This window comes from Bactrocera dorsalis, chromosome 6, assembly GCF_023373825.1.
Source record: "Bactrocera dorsalis isolate Fly_Bdor chromosome 6, ASM2337382v1, whole genome shotgun sequence".
Taxonomy (NCBI): Eukaryota; Metazoa; Arthropoda; class Insecta; order Diptera; family Tephritidae; genus Bactrocera; species Bactrocera dorsalis.
In genome coordinates this window covers 30,630,341-30,641,849 of record NC_064308.1, presented here as the reverse complement: position 1 = coordinate 30,641,849, position 11,509 = coordinate 30,630,341, and the positions used below count along the sequence as shown (strand labels likewise).

Below are 11,509 nucleotides of genomic sequence, written 5' to 3'. Positions count from 1 at the left end.
GGCACTTAAATCCATGGTTATGGACTTGCAGAGAAGATTCGCCGAAGCTCAAATAACCGCTGCACCAGTGGAAGAAGCACAGGACGAAGTCTGCACATACTCAGACCCAAAAGAAGTTGATTTAGGACTCTTCAAGTCAGCAATAATCAATTTCAGCGGAGACTACCATGAGTATAGAAACTGGAGAAAACTGGCCACAACTCTAATGGGAAACGTGAAACCATTCAGGGGACAGAATATATACACGGGAGCCTTAATCTTGCTCAGGTTAAAGATTACAGGAATAGCCGCGCAAATTCTCATCAATAATAACATAAAATTAAACTTCGAGGAAATCATAGACCGCTTGGACGACTCATACGCCGATCAACGCTCACTCTATGTCTTGGAAGAAGACATGATGAGGATAAGACAGGCAAAGAAACCTCTACATATATACTACGATCAGTTAAACCAAGCGCTGAACGTAGTATTATCCAAAATAGAGATGACACACAAGAATGAAAATTTGATCAGCGCTCTATCCAAGGAGATACAACTAAAGGCAGTGAGAACATTTGTCGCAGGATTGAGGTGTTCAGCCAAAAAGGATGCATTATACTCAAGATCATGCACCAATCTGATCAAGCACATGGGATAGCTAGAACGATGCAGCATGACTCGCATTATCACCAACTGGAACACGTACCGAGGGTACAACAGCGAAGCCATCAACAGTGGTAAACACCACAAACACAACAGCAATTCCAGCAGAATTTTTCTCACCAACAACCTCAAATGCAACAAGAAACAACGAAACCAATGGAGGTGGACCCCTCTTCAACAATACTTAGACGACAACCATACAATCCACAATCGCCCATGAACATTCATCAGGGAGCAAGGCAAACACAGAATGCGTTTAGACAAGTCATCCAAAGAGTCGGCAACCAATACAAGCGCGACAGAGAAGACACGCCAAACTCGCAGCAGAGGAAAACACAACGCCTTAACCAAGTGGGAGACACCCAAGAAGACGACCAGGAGTCACTTTACAATGAAGCACCTATTGTAAGTTATAGAAATAATAATAGACAAAAACATTTTATTATAAGATACCACGGTCTTCCGACGTTGAGACGCACTGCACCTATTGGAAGATTCGTGCATATACTGATAGATTCAGGTGCAACTAGTAGGTATGTGAGTAAAAATTACCCATTTGCAGAAAGAATAATATTTAATAAACCTATTAAGTTTAACACACTACACGGGAGTTCAACAGTTACTCACAGGAGAGAAATCAATCTAGTAGGATTTGACTTAGATTTTTTTGAAGCAGAAGAACTAAAAGAGAGTGATATAATACTAGGAGAGGACGCGTTAAGAAAAATGAAAGCAAAAATAGATTTATTTGATTACTCAGTAACATTTGAAAAAACTGCTGAAGAAGGTAGGGAACAAATTAATTACTCTATAGGAGATAAAACATATGAGAAAGAAATCAAGGAACTAATAGAGAATAATTACAATAATGAACTGTTTGGGTGCGACAATACCCATATCCATATGCAGATCAGGAGTTTGTCGAAAAGGAAATACAGAAACTTTTAAACAAAGAAATAATCAAAGAAAGTAAAAGCATAGATGAAGAAGGAAAACCAAAGAAACGTTTGGTTATAGATTTTCAAAAATTAAAGAAACAAACCATAGCGGACAGATACCCTATTCCAGATATTACTATGACATTACAAAACTTAGGTAAAGCAAGATACTTTACAACTTTAGATTTAGAATCTGGCTTCATCAAATTATGATCAAACCAGAAGATAGGGAAAAGACTGCATTTTCAGTCAATGGGGCAAAGTATGAATTCCTTCGCCTACCGTTCGGCCTAAAGAACGCTCCAGCCACATTTCAAAGATGTGTAGATGACATTCTGAGACCATACATTGGAAAATGCGCATATGTCTATATCGATGATGTCTTAATTTCCTCTGCAGACCCAGAGCAACACATTAAGGATATCACAAATATTGTACAGACGCTACATACAGCCAGTATAAAGATCTCCGAGGAAAAGTCAAATTTTTTTCTAACTAAAACCGAATTTCTGGAACACATAATAAATAACAGAAGGATTACAGTAGACCCAGGGAAAATAGACGCTATAGATAGGTATAAAACGCCGGAGACACTAAAAGAATTACGCTCATTTCTAGGATTAGCCTCCTACTATAGGAAATTTGTGAAGAACTTCGCACATATAATATTTATATGCAAGCCATTAACAATTTACCTAAAGGGAGAAAATGGGAGCATACCAAAGAATAAAAGTAATAATGTGAAATTAAAATTAGACGAACAGGCACTCAAGGCCATTGAAGAAATAAAAGAAAAACTAAAAGAAAAGGTAGACCTATATCAGCCAGACTTTGAAAAGGGATTCGATCTAACCACAGACGCCAGTAACCACGCAATAGGAGCAGTACTGAGTCAGGGTAGAAACCCAATTTCGTTTATATCAAGAACATTTACAACCACGGAACAAAACTATTCCACAAATGAAAAGGAAATGTTAGCCATAATTTGGGCACTACAGAAACTAAGAAATTACCTGTACGGAATAGCCGACCTGACTATTTACACAGATCACCAGTCACTTATATTTTCGATATCAGAAAAAAATCCAAACACTAAACTCAAAAGATGGAAAAACCTAATAGAGGAATATGGTGCTAAATTAAAATACAAACCTGGACACGAGAACGTGGTCGCAGACGCACTATCTAGACAAGTAAATACGATGTCAGACACATCAATCCACTTCGCAGAGTCTTCAGCACTCAGATGCATTAAAATGATTGCAAAACCCTTAAATTTTTTCCATACCCAAGTTGAATTAATACCGTCAGAAACGAATGAAAAAACTGCATCAATTATACTCGTATTCCTACGACACGAACGGTTTCAAGTAAAATTTAATACCGAAGAATACTTAATAACTAGAAACGCTGCAAGTAATGAAACCAAAAATTGTAACAGCTTTTCACACAGACTTGGAAACATGGCATAAGTTGAAAGAGAAGATAACAAAGATATTTTTTACATACAATATTTCGAAGTATTCACGCAAATTAAGCTAAAAGACATAACCGAAACAATCGACAGAGAGAATATACTAGAATTCACACATAAAGGCATAGAAATGCATTAAACAACTACAAAGAAATACTAGAAACATGTTATTGGCCAACACTAAAAAAAGATACGGAGAAAGTAGCAAGAAATTGCACCAACTGTACTGAAAACAAATACGAGAGAAATGCAGTTAAGCAGATTAGGCAAAACACCAACACCAAATACACCCGGAACGTCTATACAAGCAGACATATTTTATATTAACTTGCAAAAATTTACTATCTTGCATAGACAGACATACGAAATACGCATACTTTCGCAAACTCGACAGTAAACGACATTTCCACTAAATATTGGAAGAGGTACTATGCCAAGTATTCCCGAACTGCACCGAAGTAATGACAGATAACGAAAGTATATTCGTAGGTATAGGCACAACATCGATGCTTAGCGAACTACATATTAAGCATACAAAGACCGCGAACAATCATTCGACATCGAACACGCAAGTTGAACGTTTGCACTCCAATATTCTAGAAATTGCAAGAACTTTAGCTGAAGATAAAAAAAAAACAAAGGAGGAACAAATATATCCTGCAATAAAAGAATATAATGAAACATTACATTCAGTGACCAAAAGGAAACCAATAGACTTATTGTTTAACAAGAATACAGATGAAACTCTGAAGGAAAACATCGAAGACAGTCAACAGCGAATGCTACAATATCACAACAGGAAAAAGATATTAAAGGAATATATCTACACCAGGACAAGCAATTTACGAAAAAACAAGTCGACGCGAAAAATATAACAAAAGGTATAAAAAACATATTGTGAAAGGAAATAAAGAAAATACAGTGATCAAAAATAAAGTCATACATAAAGATAATATTAGAAATGTAGCGAATAATCGTAATGACGCTCCTGTTAAAGGAAGCACTCGCGATACAAATAACTAACGTAAAGGACAAAAAATAGTTATTAACAGAAGCATATCCTACGTACACTTACGACAAATCAGACTATTTATTTCATATGGTAAATTTAACAGAAATATTAAAACATTACGATGCATTATGCGATTCGGTTCAAGGAAACAACGGTTTAGCTAAAGAAATGACTCTAATAAACAGAATAGATGTATTAAAAAATCAGTTGTTAATCAGAAGGAAACCTAGAACAAATTTTTTACGCTCAATACTTAGCTTTGTTACCGGAGTACCAGATCATTATGATCTTATTGAAATTAAAGAAAAAATAAATGACATAGTAGAAAACAATGATAAACAAAGATTGATTAATACTCACTTTGAGAAACTGTTGGAAGCCTTCGATTGCAAAACTTTTAACCAACATACAATGTTAGAAGAAATTCATAAAGAATTAGAGGACTTAACGTTAACTATAAACTTTGCAAAGAATAAAAATTTCTACTCTGCATCAATAAATTTAGAGGATATCGAAAAAATAATTAAAACCGAAGGATCAGATATACCCGTAATAAATTTAATGGAATACTCAGGTATTCATGTATGTAGAATTGAAGATACCTTTATTGTTGTATAAATTAAAGATGACCTTGATCGTTTTAATGCAGATTTTATTCTAAGCTTTAATAAATTACTGTAGATTGTAAATTGTAGATGTAGTTAGCTACACTTGCTATCTTAACTACCCTCCTTATCAAGTCCAAAACGTCCCCGTTGCGGTCATCCATCAAGCTTATGCGGGGGAATTCAAGAGATGTCGTGTGTTGCTTCAAGTACTTCATAATATTGTTAAAAAGATATTGTGATTGGTATTGTAAAGTATTGGTAATTGGAATGGCTTGGTTGATCATAATATTACATTTTAGATTACAGTATTACAGATTCAATTATTTAGCGCTCTATGAATAGTTGATAATATGGTTTAACATTTTGCTTGATAATTTAGATAAATTACACAGTTTTTCTTATAGTTATTACAGATTCCTTCTTGGAAATGTTAATGTAAAAATTCAAAATTGATATGTGTTGATTGTATTTATTATTTATTTGTAAGGATTTTTTGTGTGTGAATGTGTGAGTTAACGGAAAGCATCATCTGAGATTACTTTTATGGATTTTTTTTCCATCTATTAGAACCGTGGTACCTAAATATCTTTCCACTACCTTTTCGACATAAATTCAATCAAATTTATTTCCAAGCCGTTTATTTCTTTTTAAGAATACCTTCTCTCCCGATTCGTATGTTTTCATCGCTTTATTTTCGTTTCGTTTGTTTAAGGTTTTCTCTTGCACTTTAAACAATCTTTCGCGTATTACTTTCAATTCTTCATTTGAACAATTTTGAAAAACATCAATTGGCTTGACATTGGTTGTGGAGTGAATGCTGTTGTTATATTTATATGTTGCTAATAGTATTAGATCTGTAGTCTCGCACAACTGTGTTGCTGTTTGATGCAGCGGGCTATTTCCATTAAAGTTGAAAGGAATCTTTCAATTTGCCCATTACTTTCACTATGTAACGTCGGAATGAAAAATTGTTCAATTGAAAAATTGTCCCTGAGGAAACTTTTAATTATCATGGAATGAAAAGCTTTCTCATTATCTGAAATAATTGTTTTCGTGTTTTTAAATATCAATAATATTTCGAGCAGTGCTTCTTTAATATCTACCATGGATAGTGAAGAAATAGGTTTAACAACCGCGTATTTGGAAAATTTGTCGATACATGATAGGAAGTATTGCTTATCAGTAAAAAAATTGTCGACGTGTAAGATCTCGCCTGGCATGAAGGGGATAGGAGTTTTGCCGATTTCGAGGTTGGACGGTTTACGCTGATATTTATTTTCTAAACAAATTTTGCAATTCGAAATTATGGATTTCAACAAATTTTTTCATATCGGGGAAAAAATAATCGTGTATTATTTGTTTGAAATTTTCTTGTAAGCAGCAATGTGCTCGGTTATGCTCTGTAACGAGGGTTTCAAGTTGATCGGTTTTGATGAATAAGTCAATAACAAATGTTTCGGTATGTCGAAATTTTATACCAGGAAAAGTATGTAGACACGAGAATCTTTTGTAATTCCCCTAGGATTGTCAGATTACAGTGAATTGCACTAGTGGTATTGGGATTAATTACATTTTTTAAACATTGTATTAAATTTTCAGGCTTATCATAACAGATTGTATGACGAACGAATTTTTGGAATACAATTTTTGTACTTTTGTTTAAAGATGGACCCTTTGTTAATATTATTTGATTTTTAAGTCGATTTACGGGATACTCTATTGTTTGAATGAAGTTGGTAAAAGACTCTTCGGAATGCGCTGTATCCATTGATTTGCTTAAGTTATTAATAAACTGCCTTCACAGAACATCAGCTACCTTATTCTCCTTCCCTGGTTTATAATGAAATGTGGGCGCAAATTCTTCAATGAAAGCACTCCATCTCTTCATTTTTGCATTGGAATTTTTTTCTGAAATGGAGAATGTAAGGGGCTGGTGATCTGTAAAAATGTGAATATTTTTAACACCATATAGGTAATGCCGAAGAGTCTTAAGCGCCCACACTATGGCAAGCAATTCGCGCTCATTTGTTGCGTAATTTCGCTCGGTTTTAGAGAGCGTGTGTGAAATCATCGTGATAGGCCTTTTATTTTGAGATAATACAGCATTTGATGAAGCATCAGTTGTCAACTCAAAGGGCCTATTAAAATCTGGGTACAGTAAAAGAACGTCTTCGGATGCCAGGATAGTTTTAATTTTTTTGAAAGCATGCTTTGCATCCGAATCAAGTATTATCTGAACGTGTTTTGATTTACTAGCTGCGACGTGTCCATTTTCACCTTGCAAATACTTAGTTAGTGGCTTAACTATAGAAGTGTAGTCCCTAACAAATCTACGATAACACCCTGCAAGGCCTAGAAAAGACCGTAAAGAGCGTAAGGTTTATGGAATTTTATAGTTAATGATATCCTGAATTTTGTTAGGGCATGTTTTAATACCACTTTGCGAAACTAAAAATCCCAAAAACTCCACCTCTGTCTGAAAGAATTTGGATTTTTCTGGTGAAACTCGCATACCTGCTGCCTCTAATTTCATTAAAATGTGATTTATATGATTCAAATGCGATTCTTCATCGCGCGAAAAGATGATGATCAATGTAAACGTGGCGAGTTTTACCGATCTCATCGCGAAGAATATCATCGATAGCGCGCTGAAAAATGCTTGGCGCATTTTTTAAGCCAAACGGCAAGCGACAAAACTCATATTTGCCGTTGTTGATATTAAATGCTGTTTTTGGTCTATCTTCATCTCGCAAATTAATTTGGTGAAACCCCGGTTTTATATCTAGAGTGGAAAATATAATGACTTGCCTAGATTTGCCAGAATGACAGATATGTCAGGAATGGGGTACCGATCGGGGAGAGTTTCTTTGTTAATTTTCCTAAAATCTATGACCATGCGTAGCTTTTGCTTTCCGTTTTCGTCCAGACCCTTTTAGTCACGACATGCATCGGTGAGTTATAAGGAGAACACGACTGACGAATTATGCCATCCTTCAGAAAGGATTCGATTTCTGCGTTGACAAACTCCGCTGCTGAAATTGGATAAGGGTAACTTTTCGAAAATATTGGGTCATCGGTGATGGTACGAATTGTTGCCTCTACGTTCGTATTATATGGTAGGGCTCTATCTGGGTGTGCAAATGCACTTGAATTTTTATCAATCATATCACGAAACTTCGCTTTAATAGTGGATGGGACAGAGTCCGCTTCTATTGTGATAGAATTGATTTAATTACAACGGAGATATTGAAGTTTGGTTAAACCACTATGATGACGTAAATACCTTGCTTCGATATCAATTTTAGCATTAATCTCTTTAAGGAAATCATAGCCGATTATACCATCGAACGTGGTTATATTTGTAAGCAAATAAAACGTCGACGTATGATTAAAGACATTGATCAAACACTTTTTATTTATAAGATTGTCCACATTTATCGATTTTAATGTAAATGGGTTTTCCATTACCTTAATTCCCTTAAGGAATGGAAGATTTTTGATAAAATTTTTCGAAGTTCCTGTATCGATTAGCAATTTGAGCTATGACGAATGGTAGGAGCGATTCTAGTTTAAATGATTAATTTCGGTTTCTAAATAATCAATGGAAGCGCGTGTTGTACTTGAATAGTCGCGATGGCACACATCAACAAGCGAATAAGGACTATAACGGTCCTCACAGGTATCAGATCCGTCAAAATCGGAACTTACTTCTTCTGGCATATAATTTACCTTCTGAGCCTTTGAATACGGTGTTTGAAAAGAACCAGACTGACCACGAGAGCGTTTAAATACTTGGTGAGGTTGAGTGTGTTGTTGCTGTGGCAACATAACGTTAGGTCGAGATTGGTCGTTGTTTGGTTTATGAAATGAGGCATTATTTTGATGCGCTGTGCGATTTCGATAAACGGAAGAACCGGGATCGACTTCCATTGCAGTTGGTCTATTATTCACATTTGGTGGGAGGTTCTTCCGATAGGGTTGAGAAAATGTGTACCGAGGTACTGCTGGCTTGAACATATTTGGTCTTACTAAATTACCCATAGCAAATGTTTGCGCAAAATCGTATCGCTTATGATTAGTCTTAAGCTCCTGCGCAGCAGCTAATGCAGAAGGTAAGTCCTTTGGACCTGAGGAAAACAAAATATCGCAAAGAGGGCGACGAAGGCCCGAAATAAAAATGCGTAATGCATTCTCCCTTGCGCGCTCGTTAAGAGCCGTAATGACCTTGGCGTTCCCGCTGTGTGTCATTATTTGCTTATTTATGACAAGTGTTAAATACATATCTACCGTATCGTAGTATTCTGAAATAGATAAATTCCCTTGCCTTAAAATACTCAATTCATTTTCCAAGGCATGTATTGGCCTAACAATTATTGCCTTGAAATTTAAAACAGTGTTAAAGGACGATAAAATCGTGTTAGCTGACCCAGTAATTTTATTTCTAAAAATACCCATTGCCACATAGTACCGTTCCGAACCTTCGGAATTTTCCCCGTTAAATTCAGGCAAAGATTTTATTAAATCAAGACTAAAATTTCCCGAGTCTATTGTTGGGTTAATCAAAACAGGTAAGTAGGAGTACAAATTTTTTACGCTCAATACTTAGCTTTGTTACCGGAGTACCAGATCATTATGATCTTATTGAAATTAAAGAAAAAATAAATGACATAGTAGAAAACAATGATAAACAAAGATTGATTAATACTCACTTTGAGAAACTGTTGGAAGCCTTCGATTGCAAAACTTTTAACCAACATACAATGTTAGAAGAAATTCATAAAGAATTAGAGGACTTAACGTTAACTATAAACTTTGCAAAGAATAAAAATTTCTACTCTGCATCAATAAATTTAGAGGATATCGAAAAAATAATTAAAACCGAAGGGTCAGATATACCCGTAATAAATTTAATGGAATACTCAGGTATTCATGTATGTAGAATTGAAGATACCTTTATTGTTGTATAAATTAAAGATGACCTTGATCGTTTTAATGCAGATTTTATTCTAAGCTTTAATAAATTACTGTAGATTGTAAATTGTAGATGTAGCTCCACTTGCTATCTTAACTACCTTCCTTATCAAGTCCAAAACGTCCCCGTTGCGGTCATCCATCAAGCTTATGCGGGGGAATTCAAAAGATGTCGTGTGTTGCTTCAAGTACTTCATAATATTGTTAAAAAGATATTGTGATTGGTATTGTAAAGTATTGGTAATTGGAATGGCTTGGTTGATCATAATATTACATTTTAGATTACAGTATTACAGATTCAATTATTTAGCGCTCTATGAATAGTTGATAATATGGTTTAACATTTTGCTTGATAATTTAGATAAATTACACAGTTTTTCTTATAGTTATTACAGATTCCTTCTTGGAAATGTTAATGTAAAAATTCAAAATTGATATGTGTTGATTGTATTTATTATTTTTTTGTAAGGATTTTTTGTGTGTGAATGTGTGAGTTAACGGAAAGCATCATCTGAGATTACTTTTATGGATTTTTTTTCCATCTATTAGAACCGTGGTACCTAAATATCTTTCCACTACCTTTTCGACATAAATTCTATCAAATTTATTTCCAAGCCGTTTATTTCTTTTTAAGAATACCTTCTCTCCCGATTCGTATGTTTTCATCGCTTTATTTTCGTTTCGTTTGTTTAAGGTTTAAACAATCTTTCGCGTATTACTTTCAATTCTTCATTTGAACAATTTTGAAAAACATCAATTGGCTTGACATTGGTTGTGGAGTGAATGCTGTTGTTATATTTATTTGTTGCTAATAGTATTAGATCTGTAGTCTCGCACAACTGTGTTGCTGTTTGATGCAGCGGGCTATTTCCATTAAAGTTGAAAGGAATCTTTCAATTTGCCCATTACTTTCACTATGTAACGTCGGAATGAAAAATTGTTCAATTGAAAAATTGTCCCTGAGGAAACTTTTAATTATCATGGAATGAAAAGCTTTCTCATTATCTGAAATAATTGTTTTCGTGTTTTTAAATATCAATAATATTTCGAGCAGTGCTTCTTTAATATCTACCATGGATAGTGAAGAAATAGGTTTAACAACCGCGTATTTGGAAAATTTGTCGATACATGATAGGAAGTGTTGCTTATCAGTAAAAAAATTGTCGACGTGTAAGATCTCGCTTGGCATGAAGGGGATAGGAGTTTTGCCGATTTCGAGGTTGGACGGTTTACGCTGATATTTATTTTCTAAACAAATTTTGCAATTCGAAATTATGGATTTCAACAAATTTTTTCATATCGGGGAAAAAATAATCGTGTATTATTTGTTTGAAATTTTCTTGTAAGCAGCAATGTGCTCGGTTATGCTCTGTAACGAGGGTTTCAAGTTGATCGGTTTTGATGAATAAGTCAATAACAAATGTTTCGGTATGTCGAAATTTTATACCAGGAAAAGTATGTAGACACGAGAATCTTTTGTAATTCCCCTAGGATTGTCAGATTACAGTGAATTGCACTAGTGGTATTGGGATTAATTACATTTTTTAAACATTGTATTAAATTTTCAGGCTTATCATAACAGATTGTATGACGAACGAATTTTTGGAATACAATTTTTGTACTTTTGTGTAAAGATGGACCCTTTGTTAATATTATTTGATTTTTAAATCGATTTACGGGATACTCTATTGTTTGAATGAAGTTGGTAAAAGACTCTTCGGAATGCGCTGTATCCATTGATTTGCTTAAGTTATTAATAAACTGCCTTCACAGAACATCAGCTACCTTATTCTCCTTCCCTGGTTTATAATGAAATGTGGGCGCAAATTCTTCAATGAAAGCACTCCATCTCTTCATTTTT

At 34.7% G+C, this 11,509-nt stretch overlaps 1 protein-coding gene across 2 annotated transcripts in view; it reads left to right on the top strand.

The window, feature by feature from the left end:
• Positions 1-3,561: 3,561 nt before the first annotated feature.
• The window catches only part of LOC125779479 (uncharacterized), a 54,894-nt gene continuing 46,946 nt past the window's right edge, over positions 3,562-11,509 (top strand). The window contains exon 1 of one of the 2 annotated variants that reach the window (XR_007423277.1): positions 3,562-3,938. The gene's annotated coding sequence lies outside the window, so the exon portion shown is untranslated. The remainder of the gene's footprint in view (positions 3,939-11,509) is intronic. The other variant, XM_049460841.1, reaches the window with a different exon arrangement.